We start from the raw sequence: 14,957 nt of genomic DNA on the forward strand, positions 1-14,957 counted from the left end.
GACATTTTCTTTTGAGCAGAAATTACACAAATACAATGTGTCGACAAGATTTGCATATATTTGCAAATAGAATAGCACCAAGGAGTCATTGTTATAGCAAGTGCAGCTTCCCTGCAGTCCCTTGGCACATTTGTGGTTTTGCAAGCTACAAACAATCTCAAAACACATTTGCAAAACTGCAAATGTCAGCCATAATCTGTGGGTGACAGTGTTTTGATTGTGGATGTCGAACCTTTAAGTAAGTGAGTCATTTCTAATACTGGACATAAACAGGTTGTTTCACACGAAGAGACGGAGAAGATGTGAAAAAATTATATATTCTAAGAGACCTGTGAATCTGTGAAAACTTCAATGTGTAAGAAATAGAGCCTTCACTTTTACTGTTTTATTAAAGGTGTAATGGAGAGATGTCCATCGCCCCCGCACTATTTTGCACTGGACCTATGCTCTGCCTGGCTGTCTTAGTCATCCCTATTGTGGAAATCTAATGTGTTTTCATTAATTACCCACAAACAGGTCCAGACGAGATAATGAAGATACAGCACTGAAAATGTCTCTGTTGTTGCACAGCTTTTGTCCGCAAGCCAGATTTTTCCCCCCAACAATTATCACCCCATTTGCCAAAATAAATGTAAGCCAAGTACAAAATGTATGTTTCTTTTTGTTTGTTTAGGTTCAATTTTCAGTTTCTTTCTTGTCATAACTCTGTGCTTATGTTTGCTTAGGTTTAGGCACAAACACCACTTGGTTAGGGTTAGGGAAACGTCATGGGTCGTCCTAAAATACCTGGTTTGGTCGCCACAAAAATGTCGGGAGATGGTCCAATGTCCCATGAAAAATAGCCAGCTTGGTCGCCACTAAAACCACTTTAAATGTCCCCACAGACTCGAGTTGCGGTCGCCCGTTTGGCAGACTCGCTGGCTTGTAACAACACCACCTCCTTCCCCACCAAGTCTGCTGATAAGCATATAATGCAAACGCTACATGCCACGTCTGGTACAAATGTCAACCTCGGATGGATCTGGTTTCCAGAAACGTTAACTGCCAACATTATATCCCGGTGACTGGGCTGTAATTACTAAAGGGACCCTCCGTCATTTATTTTCAGAATTCCACTTTGTGATTCAAATCAGTCTAACACACACATTCCTCCATCCCTTTGAACTCTGGGATGTTTCACAAAATGCACTTGTCTCTTTTCCCAAACCAAATAATCTCAATGAGCCATTCATTACAAATAGTTGTTACACTCGGACCTGAAGAAGATCCATAGTGAGACTGCAATGAACCACTGCTTCAACCAGTCAGCAAATTGTGTAAAATGCCCATCACGTTCTCTTTGCGCCCAATGTAACATCTTTAAATCGTTTATTTTGTCCTACAAACAGTTAAAAGCCTAAAACTGTTCAATTTAAAATAGTACTAGTAGAAAAGCAGTAAATCCTCACATCTGAGAGGCCGCAACTAGCAGAAGTTTTGTTTACAAATGATTAAAAGCAGCATCAGTTAACTGTAAACACACTGACAACTAATAAGGTTGGTGAATGTGTTTGCAAGCAGTTGCCTGGTCACACATCCAGCAGGCATGAAGAAAAACACATTTCTGCCTCTTTAGCAGCTGAATGATCCACGGTGTTCTCCGGTTAGCTTCTACCTTTGAATGTTTTTGTTTGGTGCTCGGCAGGAAGCTTACAATTACTTTGTCAGAGCTTTTTCCACTGACAGTAGCTGCCTGCTGCTGGTGGAAATGGGGTTTATAAAAGTGGTGAAACAAAACATTAAAGCAAAACAACAAGTTTACTACAGCTTTGAACAACAGTGATCGGGAAAACCATTGGCAAATCTGTCGACCAATTGGCTGATCAACTACTCTGTTCAGCACTTCAACTGGGTATCAATGAAAAGCTGTGGGATGTGCTTAACAGTGTCCACCATAAACAAAAAACATCTGTTACCATGGTTACTGGTGTATGTCTCGTTTGCCCAGCTGTTGTGTCATATTGTGTACAGCGTCTCTGTAAATGCATAACATCAACAAACCGAAAGGGATGTCACGTTCTGTTCCAGTCCCCACTTACAGGTTTGATAAATCCTCATTGCAAAACAAACGCTGAACAGCAGCGCTCACTTCCAAAAAACAGAGGATCGTCAGAATAAATACTCAAACCTCAATATATTTGGGATTTTCTGGATTCTGATGAAGACAGAAAAGAAAACAGAGTTTTATCTCTGACAATTTATGTAAATCAAGTATAAAATGATTCTCTGATAATGATGAGGTTTGATAATACCAAAGGATTGAAGGCTCACTTTTGCCTAATTTGCCTCACGATGCCTCTCTGCTGAGGCAGCAGCTCTATGGCAACCGCACTGTGGAGTTTAGTTCCAGCTTAGTTATGAGTGCTCAAAAAAACAGAAAAGATTCATTATAAAAGAACCTAAAAACATTTTTTTTCTTCTATTTATCACTGAAATGTTGTGATAATATTCTTATGTCTCTTTTAGGGCTGTTTTCCCAGTTTTCCAGTGTATTTACATTTGCTCATGAAAACAAGCAACCAGTTTTAATAGACATATCCATTATGATTGAAAGATGAGGATATCTCTGATTTAAAGACTTCCACTTATGTTCTCCATTATTTTTTAAAATCCAATTTAATCGCTTGACTGAGTGGAAAGACTAAGTGTCATAGTAAATCAGTATTAATAACACTTCAGAAGCATCAATTAGCAACAACAAGGCACCAGCAGAGGGCATCAAAAAGTCATCATGTTCCCAGCCAACTATTTATAGGGCACCTCCAACAGCTACATTTAACAAGAATACAAAGGATGCAGTGGAGACTATCAGAAAAAAGTGGCGAGCTGTGGGGCAGCCACATGCTCATGGGCTCTAAATGTGACAGCTAAGCTGGACTAACATATTGCTGTCATGTTGTGCTGCAGAACAGTAGTAAAGCTGTCGGCTTGCTCAAACCTAGAAGTATACCAGCTGGACAGTGCTGGCTGTCTCGAAAGGTCTGACTTCAGACGCAATTACAGTCTGCTTTCCATAAACTGAGATGAGGAGTACTGAGCTCTAGGATTGCATCCAGGATGAGCCATTTTACCTTTGAGGTTTAAAGTAAGGTATAATGTAATAATGTAGTCATCCAGTCATTTCACCAGAGAAAAAAACAACCTCTGTTTCTCAGAGGTTTGATAAACATGGTTCTGCTTCGCTAATAAAATATCTGTAAAACAATGTATCAGCCGACATCTACTTGGCACTCAGTTCATTTAATCCAGATGTGGAAGTAACTAGATTAGAGACGAGTGTGCCAGATCTCCACTGGATGTATCCAATCATGTTATGTATGAAATGCACCGAAGGAATAAGAAATATTTCAAGTATGATAGCAGAGACGTTCAGCGGCAGCTGTACAGGCACTCTGTCTTGTGGCTCTTCTTGAAGCAGGGACGTGTGCCAAGAAGGAACTAAGTCCCTTGCAAATCCATTCACTGGGAATGGTTGTCATCCCTCCAATCCATTCAAATTTGATTTGGCAAAAAGTAGTTTGCATGACAGAACCTTGTGCTCCAATTGGGGGAGGTGATGAGGGGGAGGTGAATGACGCACATGCCCGGGAAGCTAAATGAGTCAGGGGGAGGAATCCCAGGGCTCATACAATACACTCGGTTAATAAATCTAATACCTCATTTTGAAATGGCAGTTTATGCAGCTAAGATATATCCAAATAGATTTACTCTACAGTAGATGCATCGCTGGTGCCTCAAAGAAAGACAGCTCAGGGCTCAAACTCTTCAGTTTGTATATTTTCCCAGTAGTGAAATTTATTTAATTACTCGTTTATATGCCTATTATTTTACCAATAAATTGATTTTGTCACAATGAATGTCACCATTTTCAAGGTGAAGTCTTCAAATTGTTGTTTGCTTTCCAACAAAGAGTCTAAAAGTCCAAAATATATTTAATTTACAATGACAAAATGAGAAAAGCAGCTGATTTGTACAATTAACAACATGGAACAAGCAAAGTTCGGATTTCTTTCTGAATAAATCACTTCATTTTCTATCCACCAACTACTCAACTAAACACTTTACAGCACTTTAAAGCTGCTTTCATCAAAATTCTTTTTAAATATGGACCAAATGACTGTGTTTGTGACAAACCCACACAGGATTATCACCAACCTCTCCTCTGCTCAACAGACTTTCATTCCTTTTATTTTAGCTTTCAAGTTCAACACATCCTCATACCTAAACGACTGAATAGTTTGATTGCCAGTGTCTCCCAAAACGGCATATATCACCATTCCCAAAACAACGTGACCAGCAACAAGCAAAGCGGACCATCGTCTTATGCTCGCAGTTTGGTTAGGTTTAGGAAAACATTGTGGTCTGGCTTAAATAAGTCGTTCATATGTAACTTAATTAGTAAGTTCAAACAACTCACTGCTGGCTTTGGGTTTCACACTGTACACAAACAGCAGCCTCGTAGGCAAAAGTCCTGTGCATGTTTGACCCAACCATCCATTCCCGAACCTCCTCCCTGTTTGCACATTCTCACTCTTTATACTGCTTTGCCTGACTTCCTCCTTTGCAGCCGTAATAAGTACTACAACCACTAGAGGTCACAACCTAACCAGAAACACAAATATGGGTCTTAACAAGCTGCTCTCAAAGTCGACCTATATAGTTTGTCTGATGAGGACAGGCTGGTAAATCTTCTGTTTCGGTTCTTTCTCACTAGGGCTGTCACTTTTTCAAAAAATCAAGTTCGAACAAATTTAAAATGACACGCAATTTATTCGAATGTATTCGAATACCTACCACCTCCCGACAACACCACACGGCATTATTTTCATTATTTTATTCAGTCAGACGAGGTTGTACACTTGACGTCGCTCCGGCAGCTCCGCTCGTCTGGGGTGCCTCGGTCTCCGCTGGCGCAAGCTAGCAGGTAGCAGATTTGTTGTTGTTGTAGAGAACGACAGCTGCTTTGTACAAAGTCGACAGACAGCTTTATCTTTGTTAGTTACTTTTCCATCTACGGTGTACAACCCAAAATACTCCCATACACTACTTCTCAGATGCTTTGGTGTTGCTTGCTAGTATCGTAGCAAACAACATAATATTACTAGCTGAATTGATTGGTCGAGGGTCAATAGGGCGTGCAATATGTCAAGCTGATAGCCCATATTCCTCACTGCTCTCATCAGTGTCAATTTCAGATGCAACAGGCAGCTGCTGTCAGTTAAATAGCTGCAAAAAAGTTTACACTTCCTGCCCCATAACATGGACTCCACCAACGGCCGTCCGCCTTCATCACCACAGGATCACAACAAACAACACAGAGAGGCTGATAAGAGGCCAGGTGGATAATTGATGTGGTAACTAAATGGCTAATTTGCATTGGAAATGAACTGCACTAGAGGGCAAAGTTATTGACTCGATGGTGAACATAGTGGAGCACTTAGCAGATGATGAGCCAGATATCTTTCTCTGGAGTTGGTGGACACCAAAACAGAGTTAAAAAGAGTCTCAATATTGGACTTACATTCATTTTTTGGCCACGAAACATGACTCCAAATGGTTGATAATGTTCTGTATCTGCTTTATGTGCAGAAAAGCAACTGCTACCTAACAAGTTCATCAAATAATCTTCTCAGTTATATGTCAGCGTTTAGTTTCAGTTTGTTTCTGCTGCTCCCAAATGCCTAAAACTCAGAAAATGCCAGTTTAAATGAAGTATGCTTTATTGCTTGGTGGATCAGAACCTTTTATCTTACCTTTTCTTTGTATTTTTGTAGCTGTGCATACTCAGTCATAGATACTGCAGTTGAATCTCGGGGCAACACTTGTAAATTGGTCAGAATTTATTGCTTTTTGATGCTAACAAGGACAGCAGAGAGGAACACTGTGATTGCGTTACTTGAAACCCCAAGTGCCTGCCATCCATATAATGTGATTATATGTACAAACATACTGTAACACACACACCCCCACACACACATATACAAAGTGACTCTTGAGTGTACTGAAGCCATATTACATAATATTCCAGTCTGGAGGCTCTAACATACTTTCTCTTTCAAATCAATACCAATTAATCAACACCGACCACAACATTCTCTTTTTGTTTTCCAACGAAACATAAAAAAGGCTCAGAAAAATCAAAGTATTTGGTCTCTTGTTTGACTTGGAAAACAAGACAGGAGTCGAAAGGAGTATTTGAATAATGCATCACTTGTCTTTTACTGTGCAATGCAATGTGTATTTACTGAGCATGCTGATGAGCACATCAGTAGTGAGATAGGCTATCTACAGTCAGGCTCCCATGTGGTTTTAAATGTGAATGAAGCCAGGAATACAAATTAGTGTTTTAATTTCAAGTTTAATGTAGAATGTCTTAGTTAAAGTTTGATAAAAGAAATCTCATGTTTTATGTATCGTTGGATAAATTATAGTGGCTGGTTATTATGGGGTGTTAGCAGTGGTTACATAGGACATACCGCAATGTTGAAGACTACTGATCTCCCGTACTTCACTCTTAAACAAATAAAATTAATTGAACAATCATTGGTAGATTACTACATGATCAATATGTAATTACTGCCGCTAGGAGTGTCTTAGTCAAAACAAAACAAAACAAAACGAAACAAAACACACAAGGAGCATGGGATCATGGGCGTTGTTGTCTTCATTGTCAATCAACCATCACCTCTGATGAAAATCAAATGTGACACACGCAGAACTGTTCATGAATGTTAAATTAAAAACTTGTTTTAATGTTATGCTTAGTTATGTGCGCCAACTTCCTTCCTCACCTGCTGACTCTCTGTTGGAAGTTATGGCATACCTTGTGCAATATTACAGTACATTACAGTACATATTCTTCTGGGTTTGAACACTGTTGGAAATGTTCAGGATAATAACAAAGGTTTAATTCTCTTTGGACATTTTAATGCAGAAATGTTACAAAGTACTGTATCTTTAAATGAACATATAAGGAAATGATACACGATTAAAGTTTTATTTGCATTTAATGTCATGGCCATTAGCATACATGGTCAGGGGGGAGGAAGCGATGTTTTACATGGCTTTTGATTGATAAGTATACCTCATAATCCTTAATTTGCAGAATCTATCAACAGTTTGGGATGATTAAGGTTAACTACTATCGAAAACATCTCCCACCTTGAATTGTATTGTTTGGTTTCAAATTGGTTTGCCACAGTTTATTGAAATAGACCTATTTCAGGACTAAAAAGATTTTGCATGTACCATAATTCAACCTAATACCATCTAAATGTCAGAAGGGTTACAGACGTTATTAGCACATTTATGACTGCAGTCCTGACTGCACTTACATGGAACATGAAGGATGTGAGTGGATGCATTACATGAATTTATGATCATAATCCATTTAATCTTTGTCAGGTTTGGCGTATTTTTCACTGTGTCTCAGCGCTTTCAAGGACAATTCAACATCATAACTTTGCCTATAGGACTCTTGATAAAGTGACTGAAACAGGCCTACACAATATATGGGCCTGTCAGATTATATTCAGCACCAGCTAATTTAATCCAGGCTTTTACCTAACATCAACATTTTATGAGATAAACACATTTCTTCACTGACATGCTTCTGGAGAACAGTGTCTGGCAGCATCATTATTTAGTGGCGATGAGTATTGCAAACTTGTCTTTCAGCCTGCAGATTGGAGATTCAGCATGAAAATCATTTCCTGTTCTGAAGTCTGCAGGATCAACATAATTTATGACTTTGGGTCATCTAGGGCCTGGTTGTCACTTGGAACTTAGACTTTGGAGGAATTATTATCAATCAATGATAAGTCTGGCTCATAATCTGTGTCACATGTCCTCTCTCCTGTATGTTGTGAGTTCTGATTTTGCTCTTAAATAAAGAAGAGATATCTTACATGTAATTAAAATTAAAAGAGGCATGTATGGCTATACATTTGCACATAAAAGTTAATATAAAATGGGGATTTTTATTGATGATCTTTCTTGTCCAATCCATCCGTTTGAGGATCTCTTCAGAGCCCTGGGGAAAAAGGCCTCTGCTGAGAAGAAAACCAAAGCTAGCGTCAAAGCTGTGTTCTCAAAGCCAAAGTTATAATGAACTCCACATGTTTGAAGTCAGTCACATCTCCTCAAAGATAACTAAACTCAAATATAAAACGCTACTGTATAAATGCAACCAATGAAGTATTCATAAATAGGTTATGTATTGTTCATTGATCATCACACCGATTTTACTGAAGCTTTATTTTTGAGCTTCTCTCCAAGTATACTGTATGAAAAATTCATGGGACTCCACTAATGCTAGATTTATGACAGGACATCTTATATCCACTCAGACTCTACTACCTGATGCATTGCAGACTTGCTGAAATTCTGGAAGTGTATCATACCTTCTTCTCCCGCATGACTAAATATCCCAAAACAACTGAATTTCCATTAAATTGTTGTGGATAATGATGAACCCCAGAGGAGAAATCTCAACATTTTTGATGCATTTTCCTTGCAAATACATCAAGTGTGCATGCAAGGTTCCCTTCTAACCTAATTGTAGATTTCATGGCAGGTTGCCATAGAATTTGCTGCAAACATTTATTATGTCAAGAGGATAAATGCTTTTCATAATAATGATACATGCTCTTTCATCTAAATAATACTAAGTGCATCATTGGCCGACTCTCTTTTGAGCAAAAACACTCCATTGTGTAAAATAGATGTAGCAGGACTCAAGGACTCAATCATTATTTTGTTTATGAAACACTTGTTTAAAAAATTATGATACATTCTCCTTGTACCTTGTAAAACCAAGTCGCCAGAATAAATGTTTGCTAGTACGTTTCCTCACAGATAACACTGCGTTCTGTTATAACTTTCTGTTTATTTAGGTACAATTTTCTATTTCTGTCTTGTCACAACACTGTGCTTATGCTCTGCTTACAACACAACTTGGTTAGGTTTAGGAAAACTTCACGGGTTTGGCTTAAAATACCCGTTTTGGTCGCCACACACTCAAGTTTCTTGAAGACGTTAGAACTGAACAAGCCTCTTGGATGAGAGGTGAAACGTCTTCAAGAAACTGAAACAAGTCCAGCTGCCTACGATACAGCACTTAAAACAATTAGTTATTATGGAATGAAACCTACCTGGACGGTTGATTCAGCAGGAAAAATGCACTGGAATGTATTTGATTTACTGTTAACTGTGCATTTCAATTAACATATTTATTAATTTATTTATTGGCCATGCTTGTGGCATAGCTCTAGGGATGGCAGTATCAGCTAGTCGGTGAGTGAAAAATCTTGGAAAACTCTTTAAATCTGCAATTTAATTTGGTACATTTACTAATTAATGAAACATACCATAAAATCCAGTTTATAAAGTGTCCACAAAAATGAAAACCGAGGACTTAAGCTTGATATTCTGCACAATTGTACAATAAAAGACTTACAACTTTGAGAGAAAAATACTTTTTGTTTGATATTGATGCAGTTTAAAACTTCGAGTCGTTTTTGACCGCTGACTTGAAACTGCATACTATATCTACAGTTTACACAGAAAAAAAATGTATTTGTTGGTGCAGACAGAGGTTTTCTAGAGAAGTGGATTGAGGTCCTTTTACATCTCTATCAGCAAAGTCAGAGCAGGCAAGAAAACAAAGTGGGGCCTGGGTGAAAGGATTAAGGGAAGAAGAGGGCCCAGAGCAAAGAGCTGCTGCTGGTCTGATAAGTTTGCTGAGGAGGCTGATTCATATTGGAATTTGGCAGACCTCAAACCATTATTGCTTGCAGAGGACATGAGAAAAAGTAAGTAGATGATCCTTTTTTAAAACTGTGGCTAGAAACCTGTAGAAGCTGTGGTAAGAACCCTTTAGTTTGTGTAACTCACATCAGCTGCAGCCATTTGATTAATATGTCTTACTAAGCTTATTTAGCCAGCTATCTACATTAGATTACGTGGCATGCAGCTCAGTTAATTAAACCTGAGAGAGAGGCTAAAGTCAACTTCGATCAGCATCAGCTCTTTAACTAAGGGCCTCATTTTGTTTTGATTTGTTACCTGGTGGCATAATCCACCTTAAGTCCCTCCACAGAAAACATTTCTTTGTCAGTAGTACAATTGGAAATTAATAAGTGCTTGATGTGTGCTAAATTACAATGAATGTTTCTTAGACCGCACAACCATGATGATTAATTAATATCTGCTGTGCAAATTGTTATGTTTGATCAATATTTACAGGTAAATGAAGTGGGTTTTATCAATGTCATGTCAAAGTTAATTCATAACGTGGACTGGACGTGTTTCCATGCTCCTCCAAGAGAACTGTTCAGTTAAAAAACATGCAGAAAATTCTCAGAATTTGGCGTGGCTATCGGATAACATATACAAATTCACTGAATCACTTTAAAGGTTTCAGCTCTGTGATGAACTGGTGACTTAGCCAGGCTGTACCCCGCTGTCGCCCTGAAAAGAATGAGCGGTTTCAGAAAATGGATGGATGGACTTTAAAGTTGCAATATGTAAGAATTGGCCACCTTTCGAATTTTTAATACAAAATAAATAGGGGACAACATATGAAGAGAGTAACTGCTAAATGTAGCTGCTTGTTAGTTAGTTAGCTCAGCTAGCCATGCAAGTAGCGATCCAAAATGTAAGCTGGGCGCAACTGGGCTGGGCGCTAACACCGCTAGCATGGTAGCTTTGGACCTGGACAGATTGGGACAAGCTGGTTAGCATGCTAACTTCAATAGTCTCAGTAGTCTCTTCGATATAATACTTAGACCCCATAACTTCATTACTGTTATTTCTTCTCATTCTGTAGATAATTTTAATTAATTTTTGGATGTTTTCAACTAAAATTCTTATATATGGCATCTTTTAATAGAGCTGCAACAATTAATCGATTAGTTGATTGAAAAAAATGAATTGCAGACTATTTAATGATTGATCATTTCAGACTCAATCACTCAAACTGCATCCAGCTTCTTAATGTAAGCAATTGCTGCTTTTCTTTGTCATTATAACAGTAAATGACAAGTTAAAGAGGTCGCTTTGGGCTCTGGGAAATTGTGATGAAGCCCTACACTCTAAAACAAAGTTAAATCTAGATTGCTCTGAAGAGTAACCTGTGTTCTTAACATATTTATCTTAACTACCTACCTATACTCTATCTAGTGCTTTCAACACGTGGGGGAACGACAGACGTCAACACAAACTAAAAAAAAACATATTGTATCTCTAAGGGAATCACACTGAAGTCATGTTTTTAGTTACCCTACAAATGTATTTCCAATACAATACTACAACAAGTTTTGGTTCACTAGGTGATAGTTTCCCGTTTGCTGCTTTCAGTTAAGCACTAAGTGAGAACTTGGCTTGTCAGAGCATGCCTGATCGAAACTCAATGCTCGTGGTTTAATAAGAGGGGTTATGATGGTTTAAATGGTGAAAGAAAAGCCATGGTGTGAAAGTGGTTCCTTCCAGTGTACTGGCTCTATTTTTCAACAGGCATGAAGACAACTGAACTGACAACTTGCATGTAATTAAACTGATGAGTGAAAACCCATTTCCTCTCTTTTTTCGACCAGATCAGAGGTGACTGTGGAAAGACAAAACCAAGTCTGTTTGGGTGAGTTTAATTTCTTTTCTGTCCATTTTGAATTAAGTGTTTTTTGTTTTTTTAATGATGAGTTAACGAGGCAGTTAAGCCCTGTGCTTTGTTAGTTTATTTTGTTTACTTATAAGACCAAGTTGGGAACACGCTACTCTGTCATGTCCCAGCTGAAACAACTGTCACCTCTTGTGGAACGAAGTGGTACTAGGAGACAGGATGGGCCAGGGCTAGCGGGTTAGCAATGCTAACCTCAGTACATAGAAGTCTTTGACATATTGCAAATACTGTTGTTTCTTCACACTCATTTTAATGTATACATTATCTAAATGTATGTACATATCTAAAAGATTGGCCCTTTAAAGTGACTATTTCAAGGGGCCAACAATGAAATCGTACGTCCCCTGGTGACTCAGTGAGTTAAAGAACATGTAACTATGTTCTGGTTTCAATTCCACCACCTTTATCAAGCTGGCTCCTCTCTTTCCATATTTTCTGTCACTCTCTTGCTGGATCTATCTAATGAAGGCAAAATGCCAAAAAAGAACACAATGTCAGAAAGGAGAGGTATAAGAATGTCAAAATGTAAAAGTGGTCTTTTAAATGTCAACCCTGAGATACACAAGTGAGCCTCAAGGCTTTTTTTGGTTGGATGTGTGACTGTGAGCTGAGTGGCTGACACACATAAACTTGCACTACTTCAGTCTGAATGTCAATAATATTAATATATATCACCATTTGGCCTGTCACAGGGCTTTTACTGAAGCTAAAAATCATAAACACATTTACACTTTAATCAATATCATAAAAAATATGGCACAGCAATGAGTGTTCCCTTTCTCCTGAGACATGGGTGCCAAACACATTAATACAACTTGAAGATAATTTATGGGTTGAGGGGCGCCACTACAGCATTTGAACGGTTATACATCCCTCAACTGACTGAAAAGGCTGGGGAAAATAAAATTTTCTGCAATGCTTATAATGAGATGCCCTGCACAGCAACTGATAATGTGTTCCAAAAACACTGCTAATGGCTGCAGTGATGAAGGAAAAGAGGATCAAAAACAGTGATGTGATTTCTTGTCTTATCCAGGCAACATGCTGCGAGTACCATTTAAAGTTTTATGAACAAACACATTAAAATAAGCTTTTTGACGGAGTTCAAACAGAAATGCAAAAAGAGCAGAAGATGAGGAGAGGTATCCCAGAGCTTCTGTCACGGAAGCAAGGGTTTGCACTTACATTTATAACAAGGGATTATGTGCATGGGTTCTACAACCACTACAGATAGAAGAGCATGAGGAAATAAGTGCTAGTTTAACTTTTTGGGCTAGGTGCTTGATACTGATATGGTTTTAAACATGATTCCTTTTCCACTGACTTAGGTATAATACAGGAGTATTGGCTTAACCACACATTATTTTACTTTACAGGAGGCCTTCTGTTGTCTACCCCAGAAATTCTTAGTCTTCATCAAGACCTCCAGAAAAAGGTTGGTGTTCACCAGTGGTGAAAATAAAGAGGGCACCACGTGTATGTGGAAGGGGCATCAGCGCACAGAAAGTCATTATATATCTATAGTGAAAAAAGGGCACGACACCATGTTTTCTCCCCTGGAAGGGCACCCTAGAGGGCACTTTCACTGTGTTTATTCCAACATGGGGGCACATCACCGTCCCCCCTAACCTCTGGGGCTTTTAACTTAGAAAATACTGAAAGGGCTAAAATGAAAAAAAGATGCCTTTTTTTGGTGTGTGTACATTCAGAACTCAAGTGCACACACACTTTCTCACTCCCTTACAAACACACGCAATAAAAATAAATTATATCACCAGTACAGGCAATGTTGTGTAAAAACTATTCCCCAGTCTAAAATATGTTGTTTTATTTTTTTCTCCGCAATCTGGCAACCCCTGGAAATTAATTTGTAATTCTTGGGCGTCTCGACCCTTAGCCAATGGTCTGCATGGCCTTCAGTGGAGGATAAGGCTTTATATAAATGTGTCACCCCTAGCTGCACTGCAATGCGATGCTAACGAGCTAATGACAGCTACAGATAGCGGTGCCTTTAGCAACAAGTAGAGCTATCAACAAGGACATTTTGTAAATCAGGAGCTGTAGCTGTCATATTTCACAGGACTCCTTTGAACTTTCCTGTGTTTTTTCAAAGTGACCAACTGTACATTGTACTTTTGAGCTCTTTCATTCAGCCACTATGTATTTTTTTGGAAAGGTGTCTGTGCTCCTATTCCAGTGTGGACGATCCACTACAGCGCCCCCGAGCCCTCATATCATGCGAGCCTTCTTTGTCTTCATATTCCATTCTTAATGTGTCTGTCGCTGAACTTTGCTGGCTGACAGCCTATAAATATTAATATAAATCCATAATGGCATGAATATTGGAATATATAATATACATAATATTTGGTTTCAGCTGCCAGGGCATAATCTGACTTAGACAATGCTGAATACTTTAGGAATGGTTTTTCTTTTTTCGTCATTTTGCAGCTTTTTACGCATCATTGCTCAGACAAACACTGAAAGGCATCACTTCAATAACAACTAGACAAAGATCCAAGATGCCTTTGTGGACAATGAGACTCTGGCATTGTGAGCATCACAGTGTCATTTTTATGTTATGGTGGTGCTGCTGTTCAATTTCTTTTGCAAAAGAGTTTATGAGTATTCCTCATTAATCATAAGTTGGGGAAACTTGGCAGTGTTAGCACAGTACAAAAGAATATTTCTTTGTTGTTGTTTGTTTTGGTTTTTTTATTATTTCTTGCATCTTTTTTTTCTTTTTCAAATAAGCCTGCAGCATATTTGACAGTGCTCTGTTTTGAGCAAGTACAGTGGTGGAAGCAATGGGATGGTGGCAGCAGAGGGAGCTTGTTAAAAGAACAACAACTCTGGCTTTCATGAGAAATGAGTATGCAGAGAAGTCATGCTGTGCAAGGATCTACGAGCTTTGTGCAATGCCCGCACCAAATGCACTCGTCTGGTGCTGGAGTGGGGGGATTGAGATGGAAGATGTCCACGGACACAGCGAGGGTTCCTTTTACGCAACACAGGGTTATTTTCACTGACAGGTGTTTGACAAGATGACCACAGTCATTTATGTGTGTGCCATTTCACATGTGTATAATATTTGTAGTCTGAGGCCAAAATATGGCTCCAAAAGTTCAGAAATGATTTGTCACTTACACAGAACATCTGACATCAGTCTCTGTGCCTCGTATTAAAAAAAAAAGAGCATAAGAAAGAAATCGTTTTCAAAATGGAGACTGGTTTACATCTC

Source organism: Pagrus pagrus, assembly GCF_965226575.1.
Source record: "Pagrus pagrus genome assembly, chromosome: 1".
Classification (NCBI taxonomy): domain Eukaryota; kingdom Metazoa; phylum Chordata; class Actinopteri; order Spariformes; family Sparidae; genus Pagrus; species Pagrus pagrus.